General features: G+C 41.2%; 1 pseudogene; it reads left to right on the top strand.

Moving 5' to 3' along the window:
• Positions 1-24,657, top strand: part of LOC119512224 — a 32,952-nt pseudogene extending 8,295 nt beyond the window's left edge.
• Positions 24,658-25,234: the final 577 nt, after the last annotated feature.

Below are 25,234 nucleotides of genomic sequence, written 5' to 3'. Positions count from 1 at the left end.
TGCCCTACCTAGTACACCATCATCTTTCACTTTTTTTCTCTTTTTGTTCATTTTCCATTTTTCTTCCTATTTTTTGTCCCCTTTCATGTTCTGTGCCACTGCGGCACTGCTTTGAACTTCTGAAAAGCTCAGAACTGAAGACATCCTGGCCCTGTCATAGGTTAGGGCCTAAAAATAGACTCCTAGGAGGCCTGGGTATATCTTTTTCCTTTTGAACAGCAAAAGGGTTTGAAGACCTGGATCTTTCCAGTTGAGTTATTAAACCTGAAGTATTTGTTGTTTTCTTTCCAGTACCTATAACTACCTGGGAAAAACGACAAACCAGATGTTGGAGGCTTTTGAACAAAAAGACTTTTCTTTGGCCCTCAACTATCAGGTAAACTTTTTCTTCCCCTCACATAAAGTGTAGCGTTTTTCTTCCCTGCTTGAGAATTCTTATTTCTTTTCTCTCATCAGCATCCATACCACCTGCCTTCACTAAAATTGCCTAGCTGCCTCTCTACTTTTCTTTATTGTCTTCTGTTTCTTTTTCTTATTTCAAACTATTTTAGTATCCTAGGCTGCTCAAGCAAATACCATACAATGGGTTGGGTTAAACAATGGGAATTTTTTTGCTCATGGTTTTAAGGCTAAAAGAAAGTTCAAATCAAGGTGTCATCAAGGGCTTGCTTTCTCCCAGAGCACTCTGGCCTTCTGGGGCTGGCTGTTGGAGACCCTTGGTTCCTCTGTCACACAGCAAGGCACATGTGGTATATCCTGGTCTCTCCCTTCTCTTCTGGGTTCTGTTGATATCCAGCCTCTTGCTTCCTGTGGCTTTCTCTCTGTGTGTCTGAATTTCACACCACTTATAAAAGTTTCCAGGAATAGAATTGAGACCCATCCTGATTGAGGTGGGCCACAACTTCTTAACTGTAACCTCATCAAATTGTCCTACTTACAATGGATTCACCCCACAGGAATGGATTAAATTTAAGAACATGTTTTTCTAGTGAACATACAGCTTCAAATATACCACACAAACCAAACCTGACCCCATTGTATTTATTCCTTACATGTGTAATCTGGACAGGTGTGATATAGGGAGGACTCCCCTCTGTTCTTCTGAGAAGGGATCATCTTATTGCTGCACATTGAAAGTATTTGTGTGGCTATAAAATAATAGATTTCTTGGAAAATGACCACACTCCATCCCCATGAAGACTGCAAACATGAGTCATCAGAGCATGTGAGGAAGGTGTGAGGCCAGTTTCCTAAAACAGGGAAGGCTTAATCTAAAATCAGGGCAATTCAGTCTTCTCCCTAGAATTGTGCTGAGAACTGAAAACCCCCACCAGGCAGGAAACAAGAGCCTAATGGGTGACCAATAAGAGATACTGGCTTTGAAGCAGGAAGAGAAAAGCAGCAGGAGCTGATATGTCACAGGGAAGACCCCAGCCGACTTGGCCTGCCATAACTTGTTACATGGAGGATAACACAGCTGTCTGGGGTGAGAAGAGCGTCATGGAAGGGTAGAACCAGTTCCAACGACTGGGTGGTATATGTACTTTAGGTGAATGGAATGAGGCAAAAAGAAGTAGGGCATGTACAAGAGAAAGCTTTTGGGGACCAAGAAACAAGGTTTTCAGGATGGTAAAATAGTTGAAAGGCATGTCCCAAGAAAGTAAATGGGACTGGAAGGGAATGTCAGCAATATCAGTGCAGGTGGTTGGTCCCCTCTTGGGGATTGAATCATAAACCCCACAAAAGACAGGTTCAAGTCTTAATCAGTGTTCCTGTAGGATTTGTAAATAGAACCTTTGAAGATGTCATCTGTTAAAGTGTAGCCAAAATGAATAAGGGCAGGCCTTAATTCAGTATGGCTGAAGTCCTTATAAGCAAAGGAAATCGGACATAGAAGTAGAAGCCAGAAGTCAGAAGAAGCCAAAGAATGAGGCAGATCACCTTGTGACAGCCCGCAGAGATGCAAGCCAAGGAACCCCAAGGATTGCAGGAAGCCAGCACCAGAATGCTACAGACTCCAGGAGAAAGCATGGCCTGTCAAGACCTTGAGTTTAGTCTTCAAGCCTCCAAAACTGTGAGCCAATAAATTCCTAGTGTTCAAGCCAAGCAATGTGTGGTATTTGTCATATCAGCCCTGGCAAATTAAGACAGTCCCAATAAAGTTCAGATGGGGATCTTTTTGAATAGCAGAGGCCATTAGGGAAATCACCAGGATTACAAGCAATACTGCAAAGCATCCTGGGTGTGACCTGGAGTACCAACCCAGAGAGAAAATGAAGGAACAGTAGCCAGGAGTGATTAATTATTGATCACTCTTCAGGCCTGAAAATTGAGCCAGCCTAAATCTACTCCCTCCTTAAAATTTAAATAACTTATCTACTATTCACCTTTGTTCAGCCCCAGATCAGATGGAGGCAAGAGCAGGAATGGGGTGTGGACTTAGGAAACTATGTCAATTAAACTAAACGTTGGCTAGACTTTAGTTTAAAACAGGGTAAAAATTCTGAATTGTGCAGACTCTGCCTTATCTGTATACCCATGGTTATTTTCTTTTTCCTTAGTGTCCTAAAAACAAAATATTTCTGAAAAATTCCAGTTTGTTTTGAGCTGAATGACAGGGAAGTCAGCATAGAGTACACTGTGAACAGCTGTGACATTGACACTTCACTCAATGGTTTCTCTTATTGACTTTCCACTTGCTATCATTTTCACCTTTAGTCCCGCTCAAATAAACCATCCCATTCAAAGCAACGTTGGAAAAGAATTTAGTTTACCACATCCTTTGCTGCTTCTTGCAAAAGACAAGTATGAGAGGGTCATTTACTCATTTATTCATCTATCAATGGTGAACTTGGTGCACAGTTTCAATAAAGCCTGCCTATGAAGAAGCAGAAAAGTAAAAAGTTAGAGCAAAATTTATCTTATTCATTCTCAAGGACTTAAATGCCATCTATTTTATTTACATGGAGAAATGACACGTGTACAAAGATACTCCTTGCTGCATTGTTTATAATAGCTAAAGATGGAAACAATATCTATTCAAAGGGACATGGTTAGATAGATTATGTTCAAGCTATACAGTAGAATTCTATACAGCCCTTTAAAAGAATGAGGTAGCTTTATATGCCCTGATCTGGAAAGATCTCCCTGATATATTAAGGGGAAAAAAGCAACAAATTACAAAATAATGGATGTAATGTGCTATGGTTTGGGGGGGGGGGGCGGTATATACAGATATGTTTGTAAGGCTATGGCTATTAATATTTTATTCTGAATTTTTGTTATTGGTATATACAATACATGGAAGTAATAAATATATTATACATTTTTATAAAATTTTTTCAACATAAAAGTAAAACGTTATTGAAAATGTACTCTTAATGAAATCGATGGGACTTTTTAACCAATTAGTTCATGACTTCATGGATGAATATTACTGAATGCTATGATGAGATTCAGCATTAATACTCTTTCTGTGTTTTTGTTTTCAGTGAAATAAGTGCTGAGAAACCCTGTTTATTAATATGAAAAGTTAAGAATGGAAGAAGTTATTTTATAGCAATATCACTCAATTCTTCTTATGCTTTCTGTATCATATGCCCCAAATCACAGAATGCTTGATCATTTAATGATTTTCAGGTAACCACCTGAGTAGCAACGTTGACAGCAAATAGAAAACTCTTTGATTTTCAAGAGGACTTGTTATCCATTCATTAGAGGAATCACTCTTTTCTCTCTCTCTCACTGCCAATAGCCACATTTTGATTTGCTCCTTTATTGATATTCCAGGGCAGCAATGTGGGAGGTTTGTCTTTATTTTTTCAAAAGTGGGAGAAGGACTGTGAAAGGAGAAATACAAAATAGGCTGCACCTCCATTACATGCAAACTCTTATGCTGATCAGCTTTAGAAAACAGTACTTATGGAAGTTGATCTAGAAATTGATTCCCATAAATCTTAGCCTTGGCCAAGTGCCCCCTTGCAAAGTCCTCTTGGGTATCTTGAAAACTACCCCAGAGATCTGTGTACCCCAATTTGAAAACCACTGTACTAGCTGATAAGTTTACCTACATAAACTAGAAAGATAAAGGCTGGATGTATGAAAAGATCCTACCTTATCCTAAATGGGTCTCAACCATCCTCACTTAGCTGTTTTTTCACTCTAACAGACCTTCAGGAAACTAAGTTGTGCAGACTTTTTAGTTTGGGGTTTCTGTAATTTGAACAATAAATTCTTTAAATTGTTAATACTTACTACAGATTTCTTTTCTTTTCTAGTTTTGTATACAGAGATTTATCAACTTTGTAGTAAAACTAGGTAAGTGCCACATCTAGGTAATTTCCTGCTTTGTCTACTTCTGGAGAGTATAAATGAAATAGGATACCATTACTTTCTCTGAGGAATTTAACATGAACACTTTTCATTGCTCTGTTGCAAACAGTTTTATTTCCCATACTGACCTTCAGAATCAACCCTACAAACTGATGAAGTAAATAAACCTGGTTGGAAAGCCTCTGGAACCCTCCTACAAAACTCTCCTCTCCATTTTAGTACCCACCCCCCATACACACACATACACACTAATTTTTATTCCTTCTCTCCTAAACTTTCAGCACTCTCTCCCTTTATATGCCTCTACTCATTAAAATTCTACTGCTCTGTGGCTGATTTCAGCCTAAGTGCTTAGAGGAACATAGTCTGAATACAGATCTTACTAAATTGTGAATGACTGACAGCCCTCCCAAGGGTCTTCACAATTTAAAAAGAGCTTATTAACAAAAGTAAGCTTAAATGGGTAGTGGTTTGGATAATATGACAAAGTAAAACTTGGGGGAAATACAGAGACTTTGATTAAAGGATCCTCTCTGGAGCCTCATAAATCTTACTCCATGATAAATGACAAATGCCACAATTCACCCTATTTCTGCAAGAGATTGGTCCTTCCTGAAAACCGGGGTCAATGCTAGGAAAAGTTTTAAGTTTGTCCTTGGCAGGCCTCCCATCTCCCTTTTAGAGTCTCTCTGCCTCATCCTGGCAAGTCCTTCCTCGCCCCAAGCACGCATTGTGCCCCACATTCCCATCATGTTCCCAGCTGTCTCTCTTAATGCTTCACAGACAGTGTTTCCCATTTGTATTAGCTCTTTCATGATTTTTGTTATAGTTGGGTGCTACTAGTAACAATAATTATTTAATATTATTCCCTTGTCCTAAAGCAATATTTTTCACAAAATAAAGGATTTGGTGTAACAGCAATATGTTCCTAATGCACATTAAAATAGATATTGAACTATTATATTTAAAAAAGAACTATACTGTTAAAAAAGAACTTATGAGTCCCATGTAAGCTCATCTTGCATGCCAGCAGTGGCACTAAAATACTTTGCTCCAAGCTGTTACCTGAAAGGATTTTTGCCAGAGAATTTGCATTTTTAAAAGAGAGAGATTTTATGACCTAAAAGAACATATCTTGAAAAAGCTCATTTCAGAGCTTGGGGTTTGGAGTTTCATGGTTTAGTTAAGAGAGACATAATAAATTAAGTCTTATCATGAAGGCAATTCCCTAGCCCACCTGTTCATAATAAGCCTGCAAGTGCCCATTTTGCATTCATCAAACAATGTTCTATATATTTTGATGATGTTAGTATTTCTCTTCCCAGTGTTCAGTTGTTAGGGTAACTAAGTTAACTTAGCATAAGCAAGTTACTTTTTATACTTTGAAACCAAATAACAATAACCAACTAAAAAACCAAAATCACAGCTATTTTAAAAATTAGGGGATAGGGGTTAGGGATTGTGATGGGTAATTATTATTTACGTTCTTTACATATTAACAGTATATCTGCTTTTTTTCCCTCTGCTTCTTTAATTTGAAGGCTTTGCCTTCAGTTCTGAAAAATTATTTGCTATTATCTGTGAATACTATCTTTACTGCCTTCAGTCAAGTCTCTCATTCTGAAAGCCTATTAGACATATGTTGGAACTTCTCAAATTTGTACCTTAAACTTTTTTATACTTAACATATCATTCTCTCTGTGCTGCATTCTGGGCTATTTCCTTACATATACCTTCAAAATTGTCTGTTATTTTTTCAGCTATGTTTTCTACTATTTAATTTCACTGACTGTATGTGTTTCATTTCCACTATTTCTTTTTGATCCTTTTTCAAAAATACCCGTTCTTTATTCACATGCTCTTCTCATAGTCTGTGGCTTCTATTCTTTCTTTTTTTTTTTTTTTCTTTAGGTTGATAATTTCCCCTTTTGTTTCCTCAGTGTTTATTACAGTGGAATATAGATTTTTGTGACTTCTAAGTTATAAAGTAATCACATTCTACTCTTTGGTCATAACTAAGATTGTATTGTTTGGAATTTTGGGCATCCAAAACTTTCTGTAACAAATTTATAGATCCCCAAAGAGATTTATTTACATCAATGGTAAACTGATATTATTTGTTAATGCTCACATTGTAACTTGATTTTCCTATGTTCATGTTCTCAGGGGCTTCCATTCCAACAACAGCAATAGAAACAACCAGTAAGGTATTCCGGAAATATTTTCATTTTATAGTTGAGGAAACTGTTTTTCAAATATTTTGAATGACTTGAGCAATCTAGTCAGATCCTAGACTAGTCCTAGGTGTTCTGGGTCTTCAGCAAGTTTCAGATTTCATTGTGGCCATTTGGAAGTTTTAGTAGTTCAGGAATAAATGTGTATCATCTGTTGTAGAAATCTAGCCACATACCTGAATGGGTAATTAAACAACTTCACTAAAATTTGTGGAACACTGTAACTTTTGAATTTTTTTCTTAATATCACTTGAGTCAAGTATAGATTAAAGCTGTATAACTACCCTAGTGATATTTCTGTGATGGCAGAAAATTTCTTAATCACCATGTGGTATGCCTACCAGTTGACTGGATTTCTTGCTTATCTGTAGCTCTCAGTCTATTCTCTGCTGCCAAACTGATGGGTTTGGTTTTTTTTTTAATTTTTTTAAACTTTTTATTATCCGTTTATTAAAATGACAGAGTACTTAAAGAGAATGCACAAGTACTTTAACAGGATGACAGCTGAGAACATAAGGCTGAGAGGAAGTAAAAAGACTCAATACCTACAGACACATTGAAGAGAATGTGTTTCAACCTGGAGCATTTTTTAGTGCATGCTGTGCAACTAGACATGACTGTCATTTGCTGTCAGAAATATTATGCTTTAAAGAAATTGAAGAACTCATAAGAATCTTTAGAATATATTACTTAGATACTATACCATTATTTAGTATTGATACTGAAAGAAGTGAAAACCTGACACACTGTTTCCTATTTTCAGATTAGAAGTCGGCGCAACAGAATTTATATTCTTTTTTGACACTTCACAGCCTTCAAGTAAAAAAATATGAAACAGTTTTAAAACAACACATATAAATTGTGTAACCCAACAATTATAACCATATTAAACAGGATCTTTTCCCTCAAATGGTTAAAATATTACATGAAAATCCACATATACATTACATAAAAATGATTAAGGACTTTATCACCCTGTGTTCCAGTTTGCTAATGCCGCTGTTTGCAAAACACCAGAGATGGATTGTCTTTTATAAAGGGAATTTCTTTGGTCACACAATTACAGTCTTAAGGCCATAAAGTATCCAAGGTAAGGCATCAGCAATAGTATGCCTTCACGAGAAAGGCCATTGGCATCCAGAAAACCTCTGTTAGCTGGGAAGGTAAGTGGCTGGCATCTGCTTGCTCCTAGGTTGCATTTCAAAATGGTGTTCTCCAAAATGTCTCTGTATCAGCCTCTTGGGGCAAACTCTGGGCTAGTACCTCCAAAGCATTAACAAAACTCTGTTTTCAATGGCTGTCTTCAAAATGTTTCAGTACATTGCAGCAGCAGTCTCCTTCTGTCTGAGTTCTTCTGTAGAGTTCTACTAAACAAATCAAGGCCCATGCTGAATGGGTAGGGCCATGCCTCCATGGAAATTATCTAATCAGAGTTATCACCTACAGTTGGGTTGGTCACATCTCCATGGAAACAACCTAATCCAAAAGTTCCAACTTAATCAACACTAATACATCTGCCCCCAGAAGACTGCATCAAAGAACATGGCTTTTCCTGGAGGACATAATTTTTTTTTTAATCTTCATTTTATTGAGATATATTCACATACCACGCAGTCCTACAAAACAAATTGTACATTTGATTGTTCACAGTACCATTATCTAGTTGTACATTCATCACCGAAATCAATCCCTGACACCTTCATTAGCACACACACAAAAATAACAAGAATAATAATTAAAGTGAAAAAGAGCAATTGAAGTAAAAAAGAACACTGGGTACCTTTGTCTGTCTGTCTATTTGTTTCCTTCCTCTATTTTTCTGCTCATCCATCCATAAACTAGACAAAGTGGAGTGTGGTCCTTATGGCTTTCCCAATCCCATTGTCACCCCTCATAAGCTACATTTTTATACAATTGTCTTCGAGATTCATGGGTTCTGGGTTGTAGTTTGATAGTTTCAGGTATCCACCACCAGCAACCCCAATTCTTTAGAACCTAAAAAGGGTTCTAAAGCAGCATTGTGCGTAAGAGTGCCCACCAGAGTGACCTCTCGGCTCCTTTTGGAATCTCTCTGCCACTGAAGCTTATTTCATTTCCTTTCACATCCCCCTTTTGGTCAAGAAGATGTTCTCCGTCCCACGATGCCAGGTCTACATTCCTCCCCGGGAGTCATATTCCACGTTGCCAGGGAGATTCACTCCCCTGGGTGTCTGATCCCACGTCGGGGGGAAGGCAGTGATTTCACCTTTCAAGTTGGCTTAGCTAGAGAGAGAGGGCCACATCTGAGCAACAAAGAGGCATTTGGGAGGAGGCTGTTCGGCACAATTATAGGGAGGCCTAACCTCTCCTTTGCAGCAACCGTCTTCCCAAGGGTAAAACCTATGGTAGAGGGCTCAACCCATCAAACCACCAGTCCCCTATGTCTGTGGTCATGTTAGCAACCACCGAGGTGGGGTAGGCCAATACCCCTGCATTCTCCACAGGCTCCTCAAGGGGGCTCTACATATTTTTTTCCTTTTTTTTTTAAATCAACTGTATGAAAAAAATAAAAAATTAAAAAATTAAAAAACAACACATACAATGAAAGAACATTTCAAAGAGACCATAACAAGGGAGTAAGAAAAAGACAACTAACCTAAGATAACTGCTTTACTTCCAACATGTTCCTACTTTATCCCAAGAAAGTTACCTAATATAGCAACATTTCTGTCAACTTGTTCCTACTATATCCATCAGAAATTAACAGACAATAGTCATTCCTGGGCATCCCCAGAACGTTAAATAGCTTATCTGTTCTTCTTGGATTATTGTTCCCCCTTCCTTAATTGTTCTCTATTGCTAGTTCCCCTGCATTCTACATTATAAACCATTTGTTTTACATTTTTCAAAGTTCACATTAGTGGTAGCATATAATATTTCTCTTTTTGTGCCTGGCTTACTTCGCTCAGCATTGTCTTCAAGGTTCATCCATGTTGTCATATGTTTCACGAGATCGTTCCTTCTTACTGCTGTGTAGTATTCCATCGTGTGTATATACCACATTTTATTTATCCACTCATCTGTTGAAGGACATTTGGGTTGTTTCCATCTCTTGGCAATTGTGAATAATGCTGCTATGAACATTGGCGTGCAGATATCTGTTCGTGTCACTGCCTTCCGATCTTCCGGGTCTATACTTAGAAGTGCAATCGCTGGATCGAATGGTAACTCTATATCTAGTTTTCTAAGGAACTGCCAGACTGACTTCCAGAGTGGCTGAACCATTATACAGTCCTAGCAACAATGAATAAGAGTCCCAATTTCTCCACATCCCTTCCAGCATTTGTAGTTTCCTGTTTGTTTAATGGCAGCCATTCTAATTGGTGTTAGATGGTATCTCATTGTGGTCTTAATTTGCATCTCTCTAATAGCTAGTGAAGCTGAACATTTTTTCATGTGTTTCTTGGCCATTTGTATTTCCTCTTCAGAGAACTGTCTTTTCATACATTTTGCCCATTTTATAATTGGGCTGTCTGTACTATTGTCATTGAGTTGTAGGATTTCTTTATATATGCAAGATATCAGTCTTTTGTCAGACACATGGTTTCCAAAAATTTTTTCCCATTGAGTTGGCTGCCTCTTTACCTTTTTGAGAAATTCCTTTGAGGTGCAGAAACTTCTAAGCTTGAGGAGTTCCCATTTATCTATTTTTTCTTTTGTTGCTTGTGCTTTGTGTGTAAAGTCTAGGAAGTGGCCGCCTAATACAAGGTCTTGAAGAGGTTTTCCTACATTATCTTCTAGGAGTTTTATGGTACTTTCTTTTATATTGAGATCTTTCATCCATTTTGAGTTAATTTTTGTGTAGGGTGTGAGGTAGGGGTCCTCCTTCATTCTTTTGGATATGGATATCCAACTCTCCCAGCCCCATTTGTTGAAAAGACCATTATGACTCAGTTCAGTGACTTTGGGGGCCTTATCAAAGATCAGTCAGCCATAGATCTGGGGGTCTATCTCCGAATTCTCAATTCGATTCCATTGATCTATATGTCTATCTTTGTGCCAGTACCATGCTGTTTTGGCAACTGTGGCTTTATAATAAGCTTCAAAGTCAGGGAGTGTAAGTCCTCCCACTCCGTTTTTCTTTTTTAGAGTGTCTTTAGCAATTCAAGGCATCTTCCCTTTCCAAATAAATTTGATAACTAGCTTTTCCAAGTCTGCAAAGTAGGTTGTTGGAATTTTGATAGGGATTGCATTGAATCTGTAGACGAGTTTGGGTAGAATCGACATCTTAATGACATTTAGCCTTCCTATCCATGAACATGGAATATTTTTCCATCTTTTAAGGTCCCCTTCTATTTCTTTTAGTAGAGTTATGTAGTTTTCTTTGTATAGGTCTTTTACATCTTTGGTTAAGTTGATTCCTAGGTACTTGATTTTTTTAGTTGCTATTGAAAATGGTATCTTTTTCTTGAGTGTCTCTTCAGTTTGTTCATTTCTAGGATATAGAAACATTACTGACTTATGTGCATTAATCTTGTATCCCGCTACTTTACTAAATTTGTTTCTTAGCTCTAGTAGCTGTATCGTCGATTTCTCAGGGTTTTCCAGATATAAGATCATATCATCTGCAAACAATGAAAGTTTTACTTCTTCTTTTCCAATTTGGATGCCTTTTATTTCTTTGTCTTGCCGGATTGCCCTGGCTAGCACTTCCAGCACAATGTTGAATAATAGTGGTGACAGTGGGCATCCTTGTCTTGTTCCTGATCTTAGAGGGAAGGCTTTCAGTCTCTCACCATTGAGTACTATGCTGGCTGTGGGTTTTTCATATATGCTCTTTATCATATTGAGGAAGTTTCCTTCAATTCCTACCTTTTGAAGTGTTTTTATCAAAAACGGATGTTGGATTTTGTCAAATGCTTTTTCAGCGTCTATTGAGATGATCATTTGGTTTTTCCCTTTCGAATTTTTAATGTGTTGTAATACATTGATTGATTTTCTTATGTTGAACCATCCTTGCATGCCTGGAATGAACCCCACTTGGTCGTGGTGTATGATTTTTTTAATGTGTCTTTGGATTCATTTTACAATTATTTTGTTGAGGATTTTTGCATCGATACTCATGAGGGAGATTGGCCGGTAGTTTTCCTTTTTTGTAGCATCTTTGCCTGGTTTTGGTATTAGATTGATGTTAGCGTCATAAAATGAGTTAGGTAGTGTTCCATTTTCTTCAATGTTTTGAAAGAGTTTGAGTAAAATTGGTGTCAGTTCTTTCTGGAAAGTTTGGTAGAATTCCCCTGGCCCTGGGCATTTATTTGTGGGAAGATTTTTGATGACTGATTGGATCTCTTTGCTTGTGATGGGTTGGTTGAGGTCTTCTGTTTCTTCTCTGGTCAGTCTAGGTTGTTCATATGTTTCCAGGAAATTGTCTATTTCCTCTACATTATCCAGTTTGTTGCCATACAGTTGTTCATAGTATCCTCTTATAATTTTTTTAATTTCTTCAGGATCTGCAGTTATATCACCTTTTTCATTCATTATTTTGTTTATATGGGTCTTCTCTCTTTTTGATTTTGTCAGTCTAGCTAGGGGCTTGTCAATCTTGTTGATCTTCTCAAAGAACCAACTTTTGGTGGTATTTATCCTCTCTATTGTTTTTTTGTTCTCTATGTCATTTATTTCTGCTTTAATCCTTGCTATTTCTTTTCTTCTACTTGGTTTAGGATTGGTTTGCTGTTCATTTTCTAGCTTCTTCAGTTGATCCATTAGTTCTTTGATTTTGGCTCTTTCTTCCTTTTTAATATATGCGTTTAGTGCTATAAATTTCCCCCTTAGCACTGCTTTTGCTGCATCCCATAGGTTTTGGTATGTTGTGTTCTCATTTTCATTCGTCTCTATATAGTTAGCAATTTCTCTTGCTATTTCTTCTTTAACCCACTGATTGTTTAGGAGTGTGTTGTTTAACCTCCAGGTATTTGTGAATTTTCTAAGTCTCTGATGGTTATTGACTTCTAATTGTATTCCATTGTGGTCAGAGAATGTGCTTTGAATAATTTCAATCTTTTTAAATTTATTGAGGCTTGTTTTATGTCCCAGCATATGATCTATTCTGGAGAAAGTTCCGTGAGCACTAGAAAAGTATGTGTATCCTGGTGATTTGGGATGTAGTGTTCTGTATATGTCTGTTAAATCCAATTCATTTATCAAATTGTTTAGATTTTCAATTTCCCTATTAATCTTCTGTCTGGTTGATCTATCTATAGGAGAGAGTGATGTGTTGAAGTCTCCCACAATTATTGTGGAAACATCAATTGCTTCCTTTAGTTTTGCCAGTGTTTCTCTCATGTATTTTGTGGCACCTTGATTGGGTGCATAGACATTTACGATTGTTATTTCTTCTTGTTGAATTGCCCCTTTTATTAGTATGTAGTGGCCTTCTTTGTCTCTCAAACCATCCCTGCATTTAAAGTCTATTTTATCTGAGATTAATATTGCTACACCTGCTTTCTTTTGGCTGTAGCTTGCATGAAATATTTTTTTCCATCCTTTCACTTTCAATTTCTTTGTGTCCCTGTGTCTAAGATGAGTCACTTGTATGCAACATATTGATGGTCCATTTTTTTTTATGCATTCTGCGAATCTATATCTTTTAATTGGGGAGTTTAATCCATTTACGTTCAACGTTATAACCGTGAAGGCATTTCTTGAATCAGCCATCTTATCCTTTGGTTTATGTTTGTCATATATATTTTTCACCTCTCTCTATTAATATCCTTTATTGTACCCATACCGAATCTCTTTAGTACTGAACCTTTCTCCAAGTCTCTCTGTCCTTTCTTTGTTTCTCTGTCTGTAGGGCTCCCTTGAGTATCTCCAGTAGGGCAGGTCTCTTGTTAGCAAATTCTCTCAGCATTTGTTTGTTTGTGAAAAATTTAAGCTCTCCCTCAAATTTGAAGGAGAGCTTTGCTGGATAAAGTATTCTTGGTTGGAAATTTTTCTCACTCAGAATTTTAAATATGTCGTGTCACTGCCTTCTCGCCTCTATGGTGGCTGCTGAGTAGTCACTGCTTATTCTTATGCTGTTTCCTTTGCGTGTGGTGAATTGCTTTTCTCTTGCTGCTTTCAGAACTTGCTCCTTCTCTTCCGTGTTTGACAGTGTGATCAGAATATGTCTCGGACTGGGTTTATTTGGATTTATTCTATTTCGAGTTCGCTGGGCATTTATGATTTGTGCATTTATGTTGTTGAGAAGATTTGGGTAGTTTTCCCCAACAATTTCTTTGAATACTCTTCCTAGACCTTTACCCTTTTCTTCCCCTTCTGGAACACCAATGAGTCTTATATTCGGACGTTTTGTATTATCTATCATATCCCTGAGGTCCGTTTTGATTTTTTCAATTTTTTTCCCCATTCTTTCTTTTATGCTTTCATTTTCCATTCTGTCATCTTCCAGGTCACTGATTCGTTGTTCAGCTTCCTCTAGTCTTGTACTATGAGTGTCCAGAATCTTTTTAATTTGGTCAACAGTTTCTTTAATTTCCATAAGATCATCTGTTTTTTTATTTAGTCTTGCAATGTCTTCTTTATGCTCTTCTAGGGTCTTCTTGATATCCTTTGTATCCCGTACTATGGTCTCATTGTTCATCTTTAGTTCTTTGAGTAGCTGCTCTAGGTGCTGTGGCTCTTCTGATGTTTTGATTTGGGTGCTTGGGCTTGGGTTATCCATATCGTCTGTTTTTTTCATATGCTTTATAATTTTCTGTTGTTTCTGGCCTCTTGGCATTTCTTAACTTTATAGGGTTCTTTTAGGATTTGTAGACCAATTGAAGTCCTTATCTCTAATTTATCAGATCTACAGCTTCGTGCAGTACACTTTCTCTAACTAACCAGCAGGTGGTGTCCACGAGCCACCTGTTCTCCACAAGCCAGTTCTCCCCTGGTTTGCCTTTGTGGTGAGTGGGGGAGTGAGTCTTGTGGGGTCCAATTGGTGTACCAAGCTTGCGTGTGTAGTTGGTGTTGCCCGCCCTGTATATGGGGCATGTTTCTGGGCGGTCAGGGAGGGGGGGTGGCTCTAACAATCAAATCTCCCCGGTGATCCTGGAGTTTTAAAGCTGCTGCAATAGTCTAATCCTTCAGTTCAGTCCTGCCACAGTTTGTCTCTGCCACTGACCCACAAGTCCTTGGTATTGGCGTATGGCTCCTGGGAATTTCGAGTGGGTCCCTCTTCCAGGCCGTGTACCTCGTGGTCCTCTGTTGAGGGATGACTGTGCTATGTCACAGGTGAGTGCCGTCCCCCAGGGCGGTTCTGGGCTGCTGGGCTGTGTAGGGAGGCTCCCAGTCTGCTGAAATGATGGCTGAATGGGGTTTTGTTAATTCACACTGCTCCACCTTCCCAACTCTGGGACAATCAGCTGAGGTTGCAGGGAAGGCTAATGTCCACGCCCAGTTTTGTGGTGCGTGCCTGTTATTTGAAGCGCTTCTGTCACACTGGGTTGTCTGGGGCAGCTCTGGGCTATGGGGCCGGCGATGGGCAGGAGTGTTTCTTGTCCACCAGGATGATGGCCGTGAGCGGACACCCCCCTTTTCTTGGGAAGTTGTGGTGTTTAGTGAATTTTCTCAGCCACTGGATTATTGCCTTTTGTCTCAGAGCTCTCTTAGTTCTGCTCTTGTCTTGACCTGCCCAAATTGCAAGTCTTTGAGGCTTTCTGTATTGGGCTTCTTAGAGTAATTGTTTTAGAAAAAGAAAAAGGGATTAAAAAAAAAAAAAGGGCCCTCCTCAGAGATCTAATGGGTTATTGAAATGCTAAGAGACAAAGCAACCAGGGCCATTAAGGAAAGGTCCACAGGGCAGAGAGATCAGCTTTTCTTCGGGATTTGCATATGCGCCTCAGGGCCCTTCCCCTTTCTATGTTCACCAGAACTCCAAAAATCCTCCACTTTTATTTTGGAGTTTTTCGTGTTGTTTTTTTTTCTCTATGCCTGTCTCCTCTCTGCTGGGCTGGCTGCTCTCAGATTCTCTGGTGTCTGGTCTCAGTCTATCTATGGTTGGAGTTTGGATCAGTAGAATGAGATTCCGATAAGGGCTGCCACTGCAGTTCTCCCTTCTCCTTCCCGGAGCTGACAGCCCCTCCTCCCATGGGACTGAGCCTGGCAGGGAGGGGCGCGGGTCCCCTGGCCGCAAAAACTTACAGTTTTCGCTGATCTCAGCAGTTCCACGTTTTCATGAGTGTTGTATGAAGTATGCCCAAAGTCAGATTGCTCTGTGGTGTCCAGTCCACGCAGTTTCTGGCTTTCTAGCTACTTTCCTGGAGGAGTAACTAAAACATACAGCTCACCAGTCCGCCATCTTGCCTTATTCCCCTAGTTTATCAAACTATTGTCAATTTTATTTCATCTGCCCTTGAATTTTTAAATGAAAAAGTAACCTTCTAAAAGTAGTTATCAATTTATTTATATTTTGTTTATATATATATATATATAATTGCCATTTTAACCATTTTAAAAGCAGTTTTATTGAGATAGATTCACATACCATACAGTCCATCTAATGTGCACAATCAGTGCCTTCCAGTATATTCACAGAGATGTTCATTCATCACCACAGTCAATTCTAGAACACTTTCACCCTGAAGAGGGTTTACTATGTTACACAGTCCCATGTTTCATCTTCTGGCCTTCCTTCTACTGACATATATGACCCTAAATTTTTAACCATTTTTAACGATTCGGTGGCATTAATTACATTCATAATGTTGTGCTACCATCACCACCATCCATTACCAAAACTTTTTCATCACCCCAAACAGAAACTCTGTACCCATTAAACAGTTCCTCTCCATTCCCCCTCCTCCAACCCCTGGTAACCTCTGATTACTTTCTGTCTTTATGAATCTGCATATCCTAAATATTTCATTTAAGTGGAATCATACATTATTTGTCTTTTTGTCTCTGGCTTATTTCATTCAACATGATGTCTTCAAGGTTCATTCATGTCATAGCGTGTACCCAACATAGATTGTGTGTGTGTGTGTGTGTGTGTGTGTGTGTGTGTGTGTGTTTTAATTCATTTTTATTGAGATATATTCACATACCATACAATCATCCATGGTGTACAATCAGCTGTTCACAGTGCTGTCATATAGTTGTGCATTCATCACCCCAATCTATTTTTGAACATTTTCCTTACACCAGAAAGAATCAGAATCAGAATACAAAATAAAAATAAAAATAAAAAAAGAACACTGAAATCACCCCCCCCATCCCACCCTATTTGTCATTTAGATTTTGTCCCCATTTTTCTACTCATCCATCCATACACTAGATAAAGGGAGTGTGAGCCACAAGGTTTTCACAATCACATTGTTGTACAGTCGTCTTTGAGAGTGAAGGCTACTGGGTTGGAGTTTGGTAGTTTCAGGTATTTACTTCTAGCTATTCCAATACATCAAAACCTAAAAAGTGTTTTCTATATAGTGCGTAAGAATGTCCAACAGAGTGACCTCTCGACTTCATTTGAAATCTCAGCCACTGAAACTATTTCATCTCATTTTGCATCCCCCTTTTGGTCAAGAAGATATTCTCAATCCCATGATTCCGGGTCCAGATTCCTCCCCGGGAGTCATATCCTGTGTTGCCAGGGAGATTTACACCCCTGGGAGTCAGGTCCCACGTAGGAGGGAGGGCAGCGAGAATACCTGCCAAGGTGTCTTAGTTGGAGAAAGAGGGCCACATCTGAGCAACAAAGAGGCACTCGGGGAGACTCCTAGGCACAATTATAAGCAGGTTTAGCCTCTCCTTTGCAGTAACAAGCTTCATAGGGGCAAACCCCAAGACAGAGGGCTCAGCACATCAAGACATCAGTCCCCAATGTTTGTGAGAACATCAGCAACAATCCAGGTGAGGAAGTCCAACATCTCTGCATCTTCCCCCAGCTCTTCAGGGGGGCCCCAAATATATTTTTATTCTCCACTCAAAATACTTTAGGATGTGTTGCTATTTCATTCTAATCTGTACAAACCTACCATAGCTCACTTCCTATTCAAAGTTCCATGTAATTGTAGTGTTTGAACAAACTGATTTTAGAAGTTATATTGTTTAGAAAATATAGATCCTACACCAAATAAACATCTCTTCCCTTGGTCTCACATGGAAGTTGAAGTTTGAACACAGTCAGTTTCAACCTTTTACCCTTTGGCCTGATTTGCTCTAGTCTTAACCAGATCTGCTTCATTCATATCTGTAATTGAAGTCTGGGCTCTATTTCAGCTTTTTTTTTTTTTTTTTTAACAGTTGCTGTATGCGTAAATACTGATATTCATGTCTGCTGAGCTCTGTCTCTCAGTTTCAGGTGTGACACAGATACCCAATGTTCCAGAGACCAATCAGGTTATACATTAAGGGATCAACATCTCAGAGTTTGGAGATAGCCACTACAATTCAGGAACAGATTTTACTGCTATAGGAGCTTACAATCTAGGGACCATTACAATAATCATTTCCCTGTTAGGCTGTGCTCGAAGATTTAATTCTGAGTTTACAGATTGTAGTTAGTCCATATTGGTAAGGCATTATAGTGTTTGCCTTGGTTCTGGTGTACTTTACTCAACATGCTGTCTACAGGATCCATTCCCCTCATTGTGTGTCTCACAGCTTCACTCCTTCTCGTAGTTGTTCAGTATTCCATTGTATGCATACACCATAGTTCACCATTCTGTTCCTCAGTCAGTGTACCCTTAGGCCACCTCCACCCATTGCAAACCATGAATATTGCCTCCATAAACACCAGCTGACATACATTTTGAAAAGCAACGTGACCATTCAGAAAGAGTAAATCACAGCCTGGAAGAACAGGGTGTGATCTGAGTGAGTCTCCCCATGGCCTTCCTTGGGGCAGTGTTGATGGGTTCTGATGACACAGTTGGGGCTCACTGGCAGCACTACCCTAGGACCCGGGCAGGAGTGGGCCTGGCCTGGGGCCCTGCACATTGTCCCGCCTGCTGACTCTCCTCTGGCCGAGCCTCTCCTGCAGCACAGGTGCTGAGTCTCCCTGGAGCTGGTGCTCCCCTTTCTAGACTCTGCTCCAGATACACGGGACCCTGGAATTCCTACGCAAATCGTCCCCAGGCCGTTTCCAGGCCCTCAGACACCTCTTCCAGGTCACCTGAGGAGAATGGGCAGCTGGGGTGTCCACCACAGGCCCAGAGCATGTTGGGGTGTGGGTGTGGGTGGAAGTGGAGACGTGCAGGCTGCGGTGTCGTCACGTGTGGGCACGAGGCCTCTCAGGGTGGTGTGAAGCCCGGGTAGGGTGGGGAGAATGGGGCCAGGCTGGGGCGGCAATTCCTGAACAGTTTATTAGCTTGATTTAAAGCTTAAAAATCATTAGACATATGGGGCGCAGACCTCCAGGTGGACTCTGGCCCCAGAGCCACACATGTTTGTGGTAAAGGTCACGTGATGCTGCTCTGGGCACCGTGTGTGTGTGTGTGCGTGTGTGTACATTTGTATACGTGTGACCTCTGCAGTGCTCCTTCAGCTCTCAGGTTCCCCATTGTGAGTTTCGGCTGCCCAGCTCCTGCTGCTGGACGGTTTCCACCTTCTGCCTGAGGATGGGGAATCTTTTCTGTCTTCTTTACATGTGGAATTGTCCTTAAATCCCTAGGTAAACTGACCCAAACTCAGACTGGGAATTAGACCCCAAATCTTGGGGTCTCTAAGCATTTCCTGGCCAGGCGGTAGGTGGCTGTGCCAGTTTGAATGTATTATGTCCCCCAAAACGCCATTATCTTTGATGCAATCTTGTGTGGGCAGACTATCAGTGTTGATTAGATTGTAATTCTTTGAGTGTTTCCATGGAGATGTGCCCCATCCAGCTGTGGGTGATGACTCTGATTGGATAATTGCCATGCAGGTGTCACCCAACCATTCGGCATGGGCCTTGATTAGTTTACTAGAGCACTATATAAGCTCAGACAAAAGGAGCAAGATTGCTACAGCCAAGAGGGACACTTTGAAGAATGCACAGGAGCTGAGAGGGTAGCTGCAGATGAGAGACAGTTTGAAGACAGTTGTTGAAAGCAGACTCTTGCTCTGGAGAAGCTAAGAGAGGACAAACACTCCAAGAGCAACTGAGAGTGACATTTTGAAGAGGAGCTGTGGCCTCGAGAGGAATATCCTGGGAGAAAGCCATTTTGAAACCAGAACTTGGAGCAGACGCCAGCCACGTACCTTCCCAGCTAACAGAGGTTTTCCGGACGCCACTGGCCATCTTCCAGTGAAGGTACCTGGTTGTTGATGTGTTACCTTGGACACTTTATGGCCTTGAGACTGTAACTCTGTAACCAAATAACCCCCCTTCATAAAAGCCGATCCATTTCTGGTGTTTTACAAAAAGGCAGCATTAGCGAACCGGAACAGTGGCCAACCCACAAGAGCAACTGCCAGGTGAAAATCATTCAGGCTGGTGAGGATGCCTATGCCCCATGAAGCCAAACTCTTAGAGCAAAGCCCCCAGTGATGGGAAAGCTTTGGTAATGGAAGGTGCTGATTGCAGCCCAACATTGTGAGTGTAACTAACACTATGGGATTGTATACTTGAAAGGAGTCAAAATGAGAAATGTTGTGTTGTATATATGTCATCTCAATACAAATGGAAAAAAAGAACACCCTAAGAGCTGTACAGCACAAAGAGTGAACCCTAATGTAAACTGTGGAATACAGTTAATAAGAAAATCATAATAATATTGATTCATCAGTTGTAACAAACGTACTACACTAATGCAAAATGTTAATAATAGGGAAAACTGTGTGTTGGGGTGGAAGTTGGTGTGTTTTAGTTTTCTAGGCTACTTAAGCAAATACCATGCAATGAGTTGACTTAAACGATGGGAATTTATTAGCTCACAGTTTTGAGGATGAAAGAAAGTCTAAATCAAGGCGATGCTTTCTTCCTGAAGACTGGAGCTCTGGAGCTGGCTGCTGGAGCTCCTTAGTCCTGGACTCCTCTGTCACATGACAGTGCACGTGGCGGCCTCTCCTGGTCTCTTGTTTCTCCTCTGGTCTCCCTTGAATTTCAGCTTCTTGCTTCCCGTGGCTTTTTCTGTGTCTGAATTTCTTCTACTTATAAAGGACTCCAGTAATAGGATTAAGACCCATCCTGATTGAGGTGGGACACACCTTAACTGAAATAACCTCATCAGAGGTCCTACTTACAATGGGTTCATACCTACAGGAATGGATTCAATTTAAAAACATGCTTCTCTGGAGTAGATACAGCTCCAAATCACTGCAGGTAATAAATGGGAACTCTGTACTTTCTGCTTGGCTTTTCTGTAAACCTACAAATGCTCTAAAAAATAAAGATAAGCATTAAGGAATAAAGCCCCCAAACCTGCTCCAGCACTTCCAGGCTGCTGTTGCAGGCACACAGTTCTGTTGTTCACATGCAAGTGAATGGAGAAGTTGACGAGAGGACCCTTGCTCCCAGCGGGCAGTAGAATCCTCCTTCGTGGTCAGTACAAATGGCCGAGTTGAGGGCACTTCCTGACTCTTTGGAGACTCACTAGAAGATGTCTCTGTCCATGTAAACAGAAGCCATTCTTTCTTTCTTGAGGAAAATTTAGCCAAATGAATCAAAACCTTTAAAAACATTCTTGTCCTTGGTCCAGTAATCTACTTGTAGAAATTTATCTAAGGAAATGATTGCAGCTCAGAAGCCCATTTTGCTTCAAGGATGTTCATTGCAAGCTGTTTTGAGTTTTTAACTGGTTCAATAAACTGGTTCAACTTGATAATAATAGCTAACATTTGCAGAACACTTCCCACATATGAGGCAATGTTCTAAGTGTTTTACATGATTGAGTTAATTAGTCCTCACGGCAAGACAGGCACTAACAATTTCCATTTTATACTTGGAGAAACTGAGGTCTAAGAGATACTTAAGAACTTGCCTGAGGTTAGTGGTATAGCAATGGTGTGAATAAAGCTGGTGGCTTAAGAGAACAGCATGTTCAGTAAAATCTCATAATCTCATTCTTGCGGGTGTGGGGGGAAACACCCGCTTACATGGAAAAAGACTGGTTTTGCCGGTTGTCTTGATGCTTATCTTTGATCTTAAAAAATCAGGTCTGGTCAAGGAAGATAAGGGTCCCCGGTGAGTTGTAAAGCATCAGTAAAAACATTCCCCTTGTAACCGGTTTTTCAGTGGACACACACTTTTTTGGAGAGGAGCATTTAGACTCAGAGAACCCATTACCCATTTGCTGAGCAGAGCCTGTCATGTTACACAGAGAGGAAGCTCCTTGGATGGGTTCCGTCCCCAGCTCCTTGAGGGCAGAGCTGGGCCTTGAGCCACATCTTAACTCAACTTGGCGGCTGACCCCAGCACCTAGGACAGAGCCCGGCGTGGACTAAAAGGATGTTGAGTGTTAGCTGAAGAAAGCACTAGATTTCCCAACTCAGAGGAGGCAGTGGACGCCAGGCTTGCCTGGGCTGCTTCTGAGTGTGGGGACCGTCAGATAAGTAAAATGCTGGACTTGGGTCATAACAAAGAGCTCCTTTCTTATTATTTTTTTAATTTTTAACTTTTTTTTTTAGTAACATGTATACAACTCAAAATTACCCATTTTAACCACTTTCAAGTGTACAATTCAGTGGTGTTAATTGCATTCACGATGTTGTGCTACCACCACTACCATCCATTACCCCAACTTTTCCATCATCTCAAATGGGAGCTCTGCACCCATCAAGAACTAACTCCCTCTACCCCCTCCACCCCACCCAGCCCTCCTTATTTTCCATCTGGGAGGAGTTCCTAAGTGAGTATGCTGTGATGCCCTCTGGGAGTGTTTCCTCCTATCCTGTTTGCTTTCTTCTGGGGGCTGGGGGTGCTCCTGCCAAGGGTGTGGCTAGAAACATGCCTTGTGCCCGGGGTGGGTGCCGGGTACCTGTCTTTTGCAGGGCTGTGCTGGCGCTTTGACAAAGAGCCCTGTTCCAGGAGGCGTATTCATCCGGGCAGGTATGTGGGTAGCAGCGGTCTGTGCTGTGGGTGTGCCTGGCTGGCAGAGTGCCATTTGCACACAGAACTTCCTGGTTCAGAAAATGACTCTCGAGCTGGAAGCTCTGAACATATTAGCCGTGTGGAGGAGGTGAGCAAGTTTGTTCAGGGAGAACCCAGTTTGTGGGAACAATTCCAAGGGAAGAGTGTGAAAGTCTGAACTTAACTTTAAGGCAGTTTTTTTTTTCTTTTAAATGCCTTATCTTACTTATTTGTTTCTCTTAGACAATCTCATTTTTCCCTGAACTCAGACTTTGAGGTAGGAACCATCAGCGAGGACGATCTCTGTCTCTTCACAAATTGTTCCTGGTGCTTTTCTTTGGCCGCCTTCACTCTCTTGGCCAAAAGTTTAGCATATTCTGAGGCCTCTTCTTTATTTTTCTTAGCATGTTGTTTCTTCAGAGCAATGTGCTAACATTTATGTTGCAGGACACGTGGTATGACAAGATGCTGAATCTTGGGCACTTGGGTCCTGAGTTTCTTATCTTCTTTATTTAGGGGCTTTCTTGTGACATGGTAGCAGATATTGTCTTCTTTAGAGAGGTTAAAATTTTGTGGATTCTGCCCCCTCTCTTGGGCCCCAGGCCACAAGGCACAGTATACCTGTAAGTCCAGGAATATTCTCTCTCTCTCTCTCTTTTTTTGAGATCACTTGGATTGGCATCACAAGGCAACCCCACACAGATTCGTGTTCTTTTCCATGGTTCTTGCTCTGGAACTGGAATGGCCCCTGACTCAGTAACAGGTGACTCGGCCATCGGTGAGGACACCCTGCTTCATGGGGAAACCTCGTTTGTCGTTTCCACCACTGATTCAGACGACAGAACCCTTCCCCTCTTCACCTGACATGGCAGCAGCTACTTCTGTGGCTGTAGCTTCCCATAAGTTTGCATTCCTCGTCCGAGTCAGTGAGCATCTGGCAGCCAGTGGCTGGGAAGGAGATGCTTGGCTGCATCCCGAGGCAGTGCCTGCAAGAAAGCATTAAGGCACTTTTGCTTTTGTTTTTGTTTTTGGTTTTGGTTTTGGTTTTTTTTGAAGATTTGGGACTTTCCTGGAGAGGCTTCTCATAGTCTCATGGGTGCTGGGTACTTAGAGAGTTTTGTGTTCCTGCATCTGTGCCCATCTCCATTCTACTCTCCCTTCCCTGAGGCCGTGGGGCCTGGTCTTTTTCTGATCTGAAGGGAGGTTGGGGGGTGAGGGACATGAGAGCAAGTGACTGCCATCTGTTCTCTGATGATTTCTTGCATGTTTTCACTGAAACTGTAAACTCCCTGAGAACAGGGCCTCCCTTGTACCCCTCTTCTCCTTATCAGGGTTTGCGACAATGCTCAGGGCATAGCAGGTGACAGGAAATGAGGACGGAGGTCCCTGTTACCCTTTAGAGCAGTGTGCAGCCTCATTGAAAAGGCCTTTGGCCACCAAATGCCGTTGCAGCTTCAGGGTCGATGTAGGATTTGGGGGGAGTGGGATGGGGAGGGGGCAGGGCTGTCACAGCTGACGCTCAGAGAGCCAGAGAAGGACTGAGAAGTCTGTGAAGATCTAGGGACATGGCCAGGCTCTTCAAGGGGACCAGGACAGAACCCACAGTTCCTTGTCCCTGCCGGCTGCCTGCCTTTTTGTATGTGCTGATATGTAGACATGAAGGCGAGGTCCACAGTGGGGGGCAACTCGTACAGACTTGGCGCTGGTTGCCTGGCCACGGTGGTCACACGCCGTCACCACTTTCTCTAGCAAATGTGTGTGCAAGACTGGTAATTCTTGACTCAGAGCAAACTACTTCCTTTCCTTTCCTCATGTCTAACCTAGAATCCGCAGGGATACCTTCTCTAAACCTTGCCTGTTTCCCTGGCCCTCTACCAGGAAACGTTCCTCGCCCTGCCAGGATCTGATGGGGAACGAGGGGTGCTGCCCCATGTGGGCAAAGCTGACATTAGTGAAACAGCCTTGGCATTGGGATGTCAGGACCCCTTCCCTGTGGCCCAGCTCACCTGTTCACCTGTCGTTAAACCTCTTCCTCCAGGAAGGGGGCATGAACCAGTTCCAGAGAACGAAATATTGTAGCTTTGGGTCTATCAGAAATGAAAAGCACTTACCTTAACCTCATAGTCTGAATTATTGGGAGAAAAAAAGGGAGGGAGAAAGAAGGCATCCTATTGCCTGGCACACACATTTGCTAGAGAAAGTGGTGACGGCGTGTGACCACAGCGGCCTGGCAAGGGACAGGCCAGCTTTCAGGGGACTGACTGCTCACTGTAGATCAGCAGGCCGGGGACAGGATCACCAGGGGATCTTGTTAAATTGTGGATTCTGACTTGGTAGTGCTGGGGCAGCGCTTGAGATTCTGCACATCTAACAAGCTCCCAGGTGATGCTGGTTCCTGGACTGCCCTGTGAGTATCCAGGCCTAGCACTGGCTTAGGAAACAGAAGATCTGAATGCTAGTTCTGCATCCTTGTGCTGTTACTTACCTCGGGAGAATTTAGTTATTCCCTCCAGGCCTCAGAATCCTAATCTGAAAACAAATGCATTCCAACCTGTCTTGCCTTTCGTACTCTGAGATCCCATGTGTCTTTTAAAAGAAAACAAAACAAGTTTAAACACTTAGCATCAGCCACACCATTACTTCACACTCCTAAAAT

The sequence above is a fragment of the Choloepus didactylus genome, chromosome 2, assembly GCF_015220235.1.
Source record: "Choloepus didactylus isolate mChoDid1 chromosome 2, mChoDid1.pri, whole genome shotgun sequence".
Taxonomy (NCBI): Eukaryota; Metazoa; Chordata; class Mammalia; order Pilosa; family Megalonychidae; genus Choloepus; species Choloepus didactylus.
Note: the sequence above shows the minus strand (reverse complement) of the source record. Positions and strands in the feature narration are given on the sequence as shown.